At 33.8% G+C, this 15,099-nt stretch overlaps 1 long non-coding RNA gene across 1 annotated transcript; it reads right to left on the minus strand.

The window, feature by feature from the left end:
- Nucleotides 1–9,786: 9,786 nt before the first annotated feature.
- LOC134247468 (uncharacterized) lies at nt 9,787–13,941 on the minus strand. The gene is made up of 3 exons (XR_009987860.1): nt 13,508–13,941; nt 12,460–12,648; nt 9,787–10,036 (listed from the first exon to the last, which is right to left on the minus strand). It is a non-coding gene; the product is annotated as an uncharacterized LOC134247468 (long non-coding RNA).
- Nucleotides 13,942–15,099: the final 1,158 nt, after the last annotated feature.

The following is a 15,099-nucleotide window of genomic DNA, read 5'->3' on the forward strand; positions in this document are numbered from 1 at the left end:
CGCCCGCACGTGCATGCGTATGCGCGCAAAATGACCTTCGTTCTGCACACCTACACTACACACCTATTAACCCTAAAAAGGTTTTAGCTCAGTTGGGTGAACAGTTTCTGAGAACACTCGCGGACAAAAAGAGACCGGAGAACAAAGAAGAAAAAAAAGAATAATAATAATAAGAAACCGAGTAAAAACAATATGTTCCCAAACTCCGTTTGGGGAACATAATAAGAAACAGAGTAAAAACAATATGTTCCCCAACTTCGTTTGGGGAACATAATAAGACAGCAAAATTTAAATTCTCATTTCTCTACTAGGATTTTTACATCGGGCTCGGAGTTGGTTTTATTCAGAAAGACAGGACTGGGTTCAGGCAACTACATGTAAGGGTACCACACCGGTAATTGACCAATCAAAATGAACTTAGTCAATTGTAGTGCCATACATATAAGGCCGATTTTCCTTTCTTTTGAGAGTTGTTTTTTTTTTTTATTTCCTTCCAGGCCATTTTGACAACTCTGGTACATGTGCCTAAGAAATTTTATCTACTCTGTAAATAAATAAAGTGTTTAGACAGGAACTATTTTCTCAGGGTATAGGAGGCTACTTCCTGGGGTGCTTTTGAGATGTTTATAAAGACATTGAAAACACGTGGATTTGAGGGTAGCCTTATTTGCAGATGCAAAAAAATCAGAAAATGTCGTGTACGTACCCTGGTTTTTTGGTGCCAGCTAATGTGACAGGTATTGTTTAACACCCCTTCATTTATATTTTTTTCATGAATTCAAATACCTGATGTTTTACGGGAAAGAAACGTGTATTGCTTTTTAATATACCAAAACTCGCTATTTCGGGGGATTGCGTAATTCTAAAAAAAATTCAGATAAATTTCAAAGGTAAAATAAAAGAAGAATGCTTGGTATTAAAATATAAATTCATATCAGTAGAATTGAATGCTATTAATGTCATCTGGAGAAATAGGCTTTATAAGGTTTGTATCATATCTTTGTTCGTCTGCACTTAAATTTCAAACACGACAGAATTTGTAATTTATGCCGTAAAAATTCATAAATTCTATATACTTTAGAGACTTACCGTAAAACTTTCAGGAAACTTTCTATGAAGTCTTTTCTGCACCTTAAGTGAAATTTTATGTCGATTCGAGGTGTCGATTGATTTTCAGAGAAATTTTTTATATCTTGCTATGGATTTTTTTTTTTTAAAGAAGAAGGGGGGGGGTTTGACTTATTTATTCTAAGCATTTGTTAAAGTCAGATTTGTAAATACATCTACGAACTTGACTTGGATTGTGACCTTTGGGTCAAGGGGTCAAAGGTCAAGGTCATCAAAGCATTTCATAAAGAAATATAAAACTAACGGCCATATCAAGTCTACAAGTCATTTGAGCATTGCACGCGCGCGCAGGTGCAATGCATGAAAGCCATATCATCGTGACTACACTTTTAATATGTTTCTATTCTTTGAATTTCAAAACGTTTCATAAAAAAATTTACGACTATATCAAGTAAATCGGTCATTTAACGCATTGCGCGCGCACACGTGCATGCATCTCCTTGCATTCAAGTTTGATAGTAGCATAATGTAGGAATCCGTCATATCTATTCATATTCTAAATTTCATCCTGTTTTGTTGAGAATCAAAAAAGTTATAGGCATTTAAAGTTTAAGCCAATCAGATCGCAGCACACATGCATGAGCATGGTTTCTTGAAAATTTTTATATATCATATTTTAGGACGTCTTAAGGCATGCTTATGTTTTAAAATTGAAAGTATTTTGTCAAAAAACAAGTAAGATATTGAGATGTTTGTTTCAGCTAATCAGAGCAAAGCGCACGTGCACGCGCGTGCATGCATGTGCATGATGACTATAACTTCTTGTAGGAGTCTATTATGTCTGTCTGTGTTCTAAATCTCATCCTGGTTGGTTGAAAAACAAGGGAGTTATAGCTTTTTAAAGTTTCAGCCAATCAGATTGCATCGCACGTGCATACACGTGTTTTCATGATAATTGCTATATATCATGTTGTAGGATATCGTAATGCATGGCTATGTTCAAAATTTCAAAGGATTTCGTCAAAAAACAAGAAAGATATTGAGACTTTAGTTTTAGCCAATCAGAGCAAAGCGCACGTGCATGCGCGTGAGATCTTGCTATTTTGACCATGTCATCTTGTCTATACTACTAATATATCCTTACTTTATGAGTTTCAAAGCATTTCATCAAGAAATAGAAAAGTTAAGGCAATATACATTATATTGGCCATTTAACGTGTTGCACGTGCTCGCTCTTGCAAGCACGTGCGCGCAAAATGACCTTGATTCCGCAAATCTACATAACATGTCTACTAACCCTAAAACGGTTTTACCTACTTCGGGTGAACAGTTTACAAGATCACTCGCGGACAAAAAAGTACCCAGGAAGAAGAAGAAAAATAATAATAATAAGAAACAGAGTAAAAACAATATGTTCCCCAACTTCGTTTGGGGAACATAACTAGAAACGATCTCGTTGCGAGCAACGAGTAGGTCTTCCGCCCAAAATTTCGATAAGATGAGATATGATTTTGATATGATCCTTGTTAAAACATAATCATATCATGCTTTCTCTCTTTTGATCAAATCCTTTTGATTTAGATTATATCATCAATGAGTTATAGATGAAATTCTTTTGGCCCCTCTGGGCCCTTTATTTTAGGGGTCAGCCCCTTTTTCTTCATTTCAAATGATACGGCTTGTAACTTTAATGATTTTTGTTCAACAACTATTCAGAAATTTCTTTTCGCTTTTTAGCTATGCATGATAGAAATATATAGAGGCCAGCCCTTCAAGTCCTTAATGGGGCCGTTTTGCAAAAATTGAATTGTTGTATATTGTTTAAAATACGATTCTAAAGATCTCTTATTCAATACTCCTTATCAAAATATTTCTCCCTTTGGAGATAAAAAGAAGCAAAGATTTCAGCATCTTGGCTCCTTATGGCCCTTTTTAACGTAACGTATGATCATACTTTTTCAATGTTTTGTTGTAGATTGTTAAGAAAAACATTTTTGCTTTTAGAAATATATAACAGAATCTTGATAGTTAAAGAGTTATGAATTGAAACGTTATTGTCCCTCTAGGCCCCTTATTTGAGGGGTCAGACCCATTTTCTTCTTATTAAATGAAAAAACTTGTTATTCTGAACAACTTTTATTACATATCTGTTAACCAAATTTACAGGTACAAAGATATCAAAGAAAACGTGTCAAATTTTGCGAGATACTTGTGAGTCTATTTTTCGAGCCCAGGCGAGCTTCAAATATGACACAAGTGTGCATTGGAAAACATTGGTCACGTTTTGTACTTACTATAAATATTGCTTTTAAAAATATTTATTATAACTATGATTTAAGCTATGTGTTTCCGTGATGCAAAACAAAAATTAGTAGATATTGTACTTAATTTGAACATTAATTCTTTTCTATTTCTACTTTGTGAAACAACCAAAACCAATTCAAAAAGACTTGTAAGGATACCTTGGATTATAAATGTAGTTTGACATAGAACTGCAACGAATCTACGACGTGACAATCCAAGTATCCCTACACATTTCATTGCTCCTTATGTAACTTTCGTTCAAGCAAACGCTCGGCTGCCTCTGTAAACCCCTATTGCGAAATGTCGGAATTGACAGAGACCGCCGCCATTATGGTCCCGCTTCAGACTTTTGAATGTTAATATCTCGAGTTCGAATTCAGCAATTTACAAACAAATTATATATTCAGCCTAATAATAAATGTTTCTATCAACCATACTAATATCATTTGAAAATATTGAAAAACAAAAAAGTTTTAAAAATTCGACTTTTTTCTTTGCATGCCGTTACGACAGGAAGTAGAGACGACGTACAAAAGATCGCGTCTTGGATAGTACTTATCACGATCTATAATCCCTGAAAGTTTCACAGTGATATCTTTTACCGTTCTTGAGATTATCCGCGAACAAAATGTCATTTTAAAATCAGAAAACTGTCCGTAACTTGGCACCAGAAAGCAATTTCCAAAAAATCTCTCGGATAAAATAACTTCAGATAACAACACATTGTTCCTGCAAATTTCATGAAAATCCATCCAGTAGTCTTTGAGAAATCGCGTACACAAAATTAGATGGTCAGAAAAATAACAATAAAAACGAGCTCAGACAAGCTTCAACGCTTTATGCGCTGGAAAGATATAAACTCAAAAAAGCAATTCAGCAATCCTTCCTCTACCTTCACTGAAAATCTCAAGTCAATATCTTCATTCGTTTTTTAGTGATTGCCCGGACAAGCTGACCCTCTTAAAATCAGAAAATCGTCCATATCTCACGACTGGAAGTGACGACGTACATATAAAAAATTTCCAATAAGGTTCAGATCAATATCTATAAGATCTGAAAGTTTCGTGAAAATCGGTTGAGCCGTCTCCGAGAATTCGCTTGCACAAAAATCGGTAAGAAAAAAAATAATAATAATAATAATAATAATAGGGAAAAAGAAACCGAACGAAAACAATAAGGTCTTCCGTTGGAAACGGAAGACCTTAACTAGTGCTAATTGTAACGGGGACCGTTACAGATGTTCCCCAAACGCTCCCCAACTCCCTTTTGGTGCCATATTCCCTGTAAGCTTCATTAAATGAGACAACCTCTATGCATCTGAGATTTTAACAACATTAACAAAGAAGTGTACCAAAATCATTTAAACTTTAGCATTGCACGCGTGCACATGTGAATGCATATGCGTCATGACCATATCATCTTGTCTACACAATCTATATTTTTAATATACTGAATATTAAAGTATTTAATCCAAAATTATAAAAAAAAAAAAAATTCGCTCATTCAAGTGTATGTTTGATTTTTCTCATTTCATGTGCACGCACGTGCATACATGAGCATGGTGACCATACCTTCTTGTAGAAGTCCATTACATTTATCTATGTTCTAAATCCCACCCCGTTTGGTTCAAAACTAAGGGAAATATAGCTGTTTAAAGTTTCATCCAATCAGATTGCAGCACATGTACACGCACGTGTATGCATGTGCATGGTGACCATACCTACTTGTAGAAGTCCATTATATCTATCTATGTTCCAAATCCCATCCTGTTTGGTTGAAAACCAAGGGAGTTATACATGTAGCTGTTTAAAGTTTCAGCCAATCAGATTGCAGCGCACGTGCATGCACGTGTTTTCATGATAATTGCTTTATTTCATGTTGTAGGATATCCTGATGCATGGCTATGTTCAAAATTTCAAAGGATTTCGTCAAAAAACAAGAAAGATATTGAGACTTTAGTTGCAGCCAATCAGAGCGAAGTGCACGTGCATGCGCGTGAGATCTTGCTATTTTCACCATGTCGTCATGTCTATACTACTAATATATCCTCACATTATGAGTTTCAAAGCATTTCATTTAAAATAGAACAGTTGTGGCTATATCTATTATATTGGTCATTTCACGTGTTGCACGTGCACGCTCTTGCAAGCACGTGCGCGCAAAATGACCTTGATTCCGCAAATCTACATAACATGTCTACTAACCCTAAAAAGGTTTTACCTACATCGGACGAACAGTTTACAAGATCATTCCCGGACAAAAAAGTTCCAGGAAGAAGAAGAAAAATAATAAAAAATAATAATAACTAGAGCAAAGCTCGTTGCAAAGCAACGAGTGGGTCTTCCTTCCTAGCGATAAGCAAAAGATTAAATGTTTCTGTCTAGATTGTCAACTTTGCTAACATTCTCTTTTTCGATTTGTCTCAGAAACCCTTACTTGAATTCTTTAATTTGGTGTGAGCATGAGGTCTAAAGGGTACTCTCTCTAACAGCATTCTTGAAATCGTATCCACAACAGTTTAACTTCCAATATTATGACTTTTGATATCGGATATATCATGTTTGTGAAACGTGTCATCCCCTGCGAAATGATATTCATGATTTTAAGAACCTTTATGAGTTGTTCATAATTGTTCATGAATGGTTCTTAAAGGATTCTTAACACGTTCATAAAAGTAGTTCATGAATAAAATTCATGAAAAAATTCATAATTCATGGTTCATGAACAAATGATGAACAAATATGAATATTGGTAATTTTCAGTTTAAAGAAAAAAACTTAATAGTTCAAAGTAATGAATGTTCATGAATTTTCATGAAGACTAAAAATGTAAAAATAATTGTCACAAACGATCGCCAGAAAACTCTCATTACTCCCATAATACAACTTTTTCATGCAGATGCAATCGTTGAACAAGCCCCTGATTTAATTAATAACATGCTTTTGTTTTGATTTTGAAAGTATGGGATCAGAGCTGAGTAGGGGAAGATAAGAGGTTAAAATCACTATTTTCTACTCTATGTAATTGATAAATTAGATTCTTCAGGATAATAAAACTTTGTTATGAACTGTCTAGAAGGGAGATTATAATTAAATTATGATCGTAATTTAAGAACACTGCATCAATATTGACAGCATTTTTTTCTCATATTGAATTACTAATGTTTCTTCATCATTTAAATTGTCCAGCTATATTAATATTGTGCTTTAAATTATTTCATTTTTCACGACACAACTTTTTTCGACCGAATTTTCTCTATTTGTCAAACTTTTAACAAGTTGTAAGAAAATGAAACAGACTTTCAGTCTAAGAAAAATTTCATTGTCTTCGTAAAAATGTATCTTAAATTTATTGACAACTAAAAAATTATATCTCTTGTCCGTACTGTACCGTACCATTCTTGGGTCGAAAAGCTTTATATTTTGATGCAGTTATAAGGTCACATTTTTCTGTCGTTCGTGTGTAAATGATACAGCACAGGCTGCATGGTTGTGAAGAAGTTATGACATGAACCACATTCGTATTTTGTAGTATATTTTTCTAATACACTTTTATAGCTCAGGGTACTCAGTTTGAGGGCGAGTGGTTCCAAGAGATATTTGTTCAAATTGTTGTCCTCTGATTATATCAGGAATGGAGGCGGCCATACTTGAATACGAAAACTATGGCTAAACAGGTATAATGTAAAAAAAAATCCAATTCACTAAATGATATAACTTATATTAATTTAAAAAAAATAATTTCAGTGAAAAATCATTCAGATAGTGTTTGTTATTTTTTGTTTAACAAAAATCTTGGCAATTCGAAACTATTTCTTAATTAGCTCTGCATGACACTTTTTAAAAGGCGCAAACTTTGAAACGCGCGAGACGTTGGAAAGTGAATCGGTAGAGTGGGAGGATTATTAGCGTAGTCATTCTTTGTCAACCTTTGAAGAAAATAACAGAATACGAAGAATGAATATCCAGAGGATAAATTTACTTCATAACTGCAGATATTAGTGGTGAGTTACAAAAAAATGGAGGTAATTGCTGAATCTGTGAGATATTTGTCAAGATGTTACTGTCTATTTGTAAGAGTTCAGTTATGTCCTTTTTAATGAAAATTTTGTCAAACTTTGTTATGAGTAAGGATCCAACCAAATTACGTTACATTTAATAATTAAAGATTGAAACATTCATCCTGTTCACCTATAACATCTTGAACATGGCGGGCAAGGGAAACAGGCTAAACTCCCGCTCGGAATGCTTTAAAATATGGCAGTGCCTATGATGCAGAATTAAATGAAACAAATATGCAAAAAAAAAAAACAATTAAGTCTTAAGTTTTCACATTTATGAGCATTTTCAGAAAATCTTTGTTCTTGACTTCTTGTAGGGAAAAGAGAAAGAGATAATGTTGATGAGATGAGAACAGAAGATTAAAAAACTCTGGCTGCCAAAAAAAAAAAGAATATAAAAAATCCAGGCTCTTGAAGAAAAACAAAAGAAAGGAATGAAAATATGAATCGTAATCGATCAAAGGATCCAAGTGATGAAATTCTGAAAATTCCACAGGGAAAGCCAATAAGATTTTTTTATTTGACCACCTCTGCTCAAAACCCTTGAAAGCCCTTTTAGCTGATGCCCTAATTGCTGAACACTTTTCTGCCAGACAGTAAGATTTGGATTAAAAATCATTCCATTTTAGGCATACACTTTGAAATACGCTGAATAAGGAACCCACTCTCCTCTTGACCAAGTAAGGTTAAAGATTCTGCAAAGAGTCGCATTTGAATTGAAATTTTTCATAATTTTACTAGGAATGAACTACATAATTTATTTATTATCGTTATCACTTATCAGAGTTGTTTAGTTTACTTGAACAAAGATTTTGTTACCATGATTGGAAAACAAAAATTCTGTGAAATTTATCTGTCAAGATGCTATTAAAATATTTTCTTTTACAGTTTTTCATTTTGCATAAGTTATTACATTTTTGTTTACAAAAAGCAAGAACATTCATGAATAGTTCATGAACATTCCTAAATAACTTTTACAAATTATTCATGAATAGTTCATGAAAATGCATTGAACCTTTTAATATCATTCATGAACTTTTCTTGAAAGTTCAAGAATATAATTCATGAACTTTTCTTGAAAGTTCAAGAATTATTCTTGATCATTTTGCAGGCATTTAAAAAATCCAAGTTTGTTCATGAACAACAAATAATTCTTGAATATTCTTGAACTTGGTTTTCATGAATAAAATCCATGAAATCATGAGTGTCCAATTTTAACTTCATGGGATCTTCATGAACAATTCATGAGCTGATTCAAGAATATAATTCATGAACTTTTCTTAAAAGTTCAAGAATTATTCTTGATCATTTCGCAGGGGATACTACAGAAACATAAGTGTTTTGCTACATTACCATCTTAAAAATGGCTTTAAAATCATTTAATATACAATATAACTACGTAAATAAAATAAACAAATTATATAATTATTCAAAAAATCCAAATGTATTTACAATAATGATGAACAATCTTCATTAGTTGCAATCAGTAAGTAGAACAATACTTTTATAATAAACGCACAGAAATGTGTTGTGTATGTTTCGAATTTGCAGCTTTCCACTAGCAACTGGTGGTACCTCAATAGGAGTGTAAAATTCTCTGAAAGGTATATTGTAAACATATTACATATGGCTGTGTATTCTTTTTTAGCGGCTTTGGCGGAATGCAGCAATCACTAAATCAAGTACAAAGCTAAAAGTCTTGTACATAAACATAAATAAGAATATCTACGCTAACTTATTCAAAAGTCAATTTCCACCAAATATTGTACAAGCTAAATATTATACATTTACAGCATTAAAGAAACAAATCTCTTTGAAGGTATTGCCCTGCATAAGAACAATTTGAATCCCCTACACTAAGGATGCTCTGTGCCAAGTTTCACTTTGGTTCTGGAAAATGATATTGTGAAATTTTAGACAATGATGATAATGGATAAAATTATGTTTTTAAAAAATTTACTGGTTCCTTTAGCTCAGATGGGCTAATAAATATGCAACAGGCACAGTTTTGCAGTTGACATTGAAATGCGACTGGACACCTCTTCAATCTTGTTTTAGAAAACTACATGTACATGCCCTATGTACTGAATTCCTTGGAATCATACACATGTTTATGCCTTTAATTAGTTGTATGTGCCAAAATAACAATTTTTTTTACATTATACTGTAAAAAATACACATACATGTATTACAAGATCTTCTAATCCTGCTGAAGACAGAGGATCTATCTTAATCATTAGAATAAGTAAGTCTAAACTTTGAAAGGGAAGACCTTAATAAAGAGGTCAACATGCTACACAAACAAAATATTATTATATTTAAAAATAACATTTATTCCAATGTAATTACTGGTACATGTATTTCTGTTACAAAAACTATTTCACTTGAAAAACTGAGAGCAATTGATATGTTCATATTTGTGGATTTATGTTGTCAAATCAAAATTTAAAAATGATACACAGTGTGTTTAAAAATTGTCTTCACAAACCAAAACTTGACTTATTTTCACTATGCTGTTTATTCCATGTCACATCCAAACAGATGATCTTCTGGCAAATCATGGTCATGCTTGGTATCAAAATTCAGTCTTCAGATGAGTCACACCTATCCAAAAGAAATTGAAATTTTTTAATCTATAATTCTTTTACTAATAAAAAGTGCAATTCATGAGATTATAAATTAGATTATCAAATTGAGAGATAAGATATTGTCACATTTTCTGTGTATAATTTGTAAATTTTAATGTACTCTTTCATCAATTAAAAGAAGTTTACACCAATTAAGGCAGTCATTTATGCTATTCCCTAATAAGACAACATACAAGTGCAAAGTAATCATGCACTAGTGGGTTTAGGATAATGTGCTAGAGTATTTATGACAACATACTAGCACGATGTGACAATGTCCTAGCATGTACGTCAGTGATAATATGCCAGCACACTGAATCCAACATGCAGTGAAGCTAACACTCAACAGATTGTTTAAAGTTGTGTTTGCATGATATTTTGTTTTGTGTTAACACAGCAGCGTGTTGTTTAAAGCTGCATTGGAGTGGCAGTCTGTTGAAATTAACATGCTAACACACTGCAACTTCACATCATTGGAACACCATAATTTTAAAACTGACAAACCAATATCTTATGATTACTAACTAGGTAATTGCAACTGTAAATGCTGATTTCATGGTGACAATAATACCGGTAATTCACTGTATATCTGAGAACTGATCAATTATAATAAGGCGTGTCCAGATAGGGCCACTTGCTAAAGCTCAATAGCACTTTCATAAAAGCGTGCCATCTTACCGACACAAAAGACGCCATTAGGCTATCACACAGCTCGCCATCACAACACTGAAAAACACTTTCGCACTAACACAAGTTCGCACCACACGCTGTCACACTAACACACAACACACTGTCACGCTAATACAATTTCACACAACAAAATATCAGGCTAACACGAGTTCACACAACACACTATCATGCTAACACGAATTCACAAACACGCTGTCTCGCTAACACAAGTTCACACAACACGCTGTCTCGCTAACACAAGTTTTACACAACACGCAGTCTCGCTAATACGAGTTCATACAACACACTGTCTAGCTAACAAAAGTACACGCAACACACTGTCACGCTTAGATGAATTCACACAACACACTGTAACGCTAACATGAGTTTACACAACACGCAGTCTCACTAACACGCGTTTACACAATACACTGTCATGCTAACACGAGTTTACACAATACACTGTCACGCTAACACAAATTCACAAAACAGGCTGTCTCACTATTCACTAACACAAGTTCGCACCAAATGCTGTTGCGATAACACACTGTCATCCTAATACCATTTCACACAACACACTGTCATTCTAATACCATTTCACACAACACACTGTCAGGCTAACACGAGTTCACACAACACACTGTCACGCTAACACGAATTCTCAAAACAGGCTGTCTCACTATTCACTAACACAAGTTCGCACCAAACGCTGTTGCGATAACACACTGTCATCCTAATACCATTTCACACAACACACTGTCATCCTAATACCATTTCACACAACACACTGTCAGGCTAACACGAGTTCACACAACACACTGTCACGCTAACACAAATTCAAAAAACATGCAATATCGCTAACACGAGTTCACATAACACGCAGTCTGGCTAACACGAGTTCACACAATATCCAATCTTGCTAACACGAGTTCACACAACACACTATCTCTCTAACACCAGTTCACACGACAAATTTTCAGGATAACAAGTTCACACAACACACTGTCAGGCTAACACGAATTCACACAACATGCTGTCTCGTTAATAAGAATACACACAACACGCTGTCTCGCTAACATGAGTTTACACAACACGCAGTCTCGCTAACACGAGTTTACACAACACGCAGTCTCACTAACACCAGTTTACACAACACGAAGTCTCGCTAATACGAGTTCAATCAACACTCTGTCTAGCTAACACGAGTTTACACAACACACTGTCACACTTACACTTTATACACGATTTTACACAACACGCTGTCCCGCTAACACGAGTTTACGCAACACATTGTCAAGCTAACAAGAATTCACACAACCCACTGTCAGGCTAACACAATTAAGTTCACAAAACACACTGCCTTGCTAACACAAATTCATACAACACACTGTCTCGCTAACACAAGTTCACACAACACACTCACATTGCTGAGTTTAAAGTAAAGGTCTACCCTAATTTGAAGAGGTTTAAAACTAACATATCTCTATATTAGTAAAAAGCCTCAAATTTAAGACAAAAACATTTATGCAGTAATGTTCCTTAACATGCATCTGGCATATAAAATGAATGAGACCTTAAAAACCTCACAGTACATGTTTACTTAGCTAATTAAAGGTCTAAATTGATGCTATTCAACAATATAATATATATCAACATCTCTAAGTATGTGAATGAGTGAAATTCTCAAATAAATATTATAAATCAAAGTATCAATAAGAAGCTGAACCTTACGTTGCAGGTTCCAATCCCATTGCTAAATGCTTTAGACAGGTTACTCCTATGAGACTGCATAAACCAAGATTCTGTGTCACGGTAGGTGTTAGCACAAAATGGATCTCATACTTCTTAAAGGCAATAAGTGCTGAGTACAAGTCTATATTTGCAGCTAATACCATCCCAAGTGGTGGCACCATGAAATGACTGAAAAATGTATGATTAAGGCAAATAAACAAACATTAAACCATTACAGCAGTCTTATCAAACAAAAATGCAAACTTTCTATTATTTCAATTTTTTTAAACAAATTTCTTTTGCAATTTAACTGAGCAATATTTGTTCTTTTTTTGTCAGTAAAGTATGATATTAAATAATTAAGACTTTTTGAGAACATCTATTTATAGCGAGTCCAGACAGCAGCACAAATCCCTGCCCATAATGCGAGCTCTTATGATAACACCTTGGCAAAAGAAGATTGTGACTTGCACATTGCTCCACACAATTTTTCCGCAGTATACTTTGGACACACAGTGCTTAGCTTCTTTAACATGTTTAAGCTACATTCAAAATTCATTTCTATTTAATTTGAATTAGATATCCTTACTCATGTTCACATGGAGCTAATGGGAAGTAATTTAACGAGCAGTGAATTCATTCGAATTAAACATTTGAATAAACTCTCAGTGTGAACATTGAGCATGGATGCACCAAATGTCAAATGCGGCTTGACAAGCACAATCTAAATTAAAACTAAATAAGTATCTGCCCTCACCCTTACAGTCACACTGTCAATATATAATTAGTTGAATATATTCTGTAACATTAAGTGCAGTTTGAATTATAGAGTATGATCACTATGATAGATAGTAGGACTGTTGAAATTACATCCTCAAATTTAATAAAAATAAAATATAAAGCTGTGGGGATTTACAAGGCAAACAGAGAGCGTCTGAACTGTAAAACAGATAATATATCGGTGTGTCTGTGTATTTCTAATAACATCAATGTACGTCACTGTCATGTAATCAGTAGTGTAAATTTTAAGTAATAAAAATATTCTAACCTTCATTCCAATGGTCCAAGCCAATCATACATTAAAATGTCGCCGTCAGCTCTTTCATCACTCGATACAATTATCACTGGGGAATCCGAAGCAGAGTCAAGAGTGTTCATCCTTGTTAATGTGACAGTCAGAATTTCCTCGTAAACAATTCACACAAGATTCTTAGAATATATGAATCGGGATAATTCTGCTTAGAATAATGTTCCAGAGAAGTGACAAAGTACTTCGTAGCTCCAGATTAAATGAGTGTGCATGTCTACAAGCGGATTCTTTGTGAGAAAATGTTCAACTTCACAAATCATTCTATTTTCAGTTTGTAAACCATGACAAACATGTGTCCGACGTCGACTCGAAGGGGCACACTAAAAACGGGATATACTAGAGACCTGATATTTACCTGACGTTTTAATTTTTAATTAAATTGTAATATTGAGTATTTTAAATTACTTATGTACAGACTTTATGACTTCGAGGCATATGCTATACAAAAATTCAATTGTTTGGAACATTTACAGACAAATTTGAATCAGGTCAAATAAGTGTTTAGTACATCGCGTCTTTAGTACCTTCCTATTTCCCACAATGCCGCGCGTTGTTTACAAACAAGCGCGAAAAAATCCTCTAAACTAGGTACTATTTATTGTTGTGTACATCATCACATTTTAAAATTATTTGAATAAAAAGAAAACAAAGAAACACCAAATCAAAACTATATCTTTTAGATGCATCAACTAAAAATGTGCACATGTATGCAGTAAAGGCTTGGCTGGCTATAGTAGACAACTTGTTCCTGAAAGGTTTCTCACATACATGTACTTGTTTTATATAAAAAACAATTAAATATAGCTGGAAGTTTATTTCTTTTTATATCAAATGACAAGATTTTATAAGTTCGAAATTATTTCAGTCAAACTTTTTCATAATATACCAATATTTTTAGCTATCAGAAAAAACGTGTATGAGCTATTAACCCCTAATTATAGGGGCCAGCCCCTTTTCATTAATCTAATATGAAAGCTCTCGTAATTACACACAACTTTTGTTATATATTTCTTACCAAATTATTCTCGGTTCAAAAGTTATTACACAAAAAGTAGCAAAAATTCAAGAAAAAAAATTACTAAAATTTGCCGTTTTATAGCTTCCAAACTTTAGAAAATCAGCTTATAATTTTATCGTTCTGCACATCTACAATGTATTGGCTACAAGTTCTCCAACTTTCGTGTAAATATCCTACGTCGTTCTTGAGATTTTTAGTGGAAACGAGACATCAAAATTATCAATTAAAGGGCAATAACTCACAATTAAAGGCATGCATCAAAAAATTGAAAACAGGTGTAAATAGGTTTAATTACAAGGTATCTAACCTGAAAGTTTCATAAAAATCAGTCCAAAGGTCTTTGAGAAATCGCCTGTCAAAAATCGAGCGGGAAAAAAAAAATAAAATAATAATAAGAAACAGTAGAATAACAGTAGGGTCTTCCGAAGGAAGCGGAAGACCCTAATAATAACTAGTTCTAATTGTAACGGGGACCGTTACAGATGTTCCCCAAACGCTCCCCAACTCCTTTTTTGTGCCAATTTCCTTTAAA

Source organism: Saccostrea cucullata, unplaced genomic scaffold, assembly GCF_032062105.1.
Source record: "Saccostrea cucullata isolate Sc308-1 unplaced genomic scaffold, CSIRO_AGI_Scuc_v1 ctg6164, whole genome shotgun sequence".
Classification (NCBI taxonomy): Eukaryota; Metazoa; Mollusca; class Bivalvia; order Ostreida; family Ostreidae; genus Saccostrea; species Saccostrea cuccullata.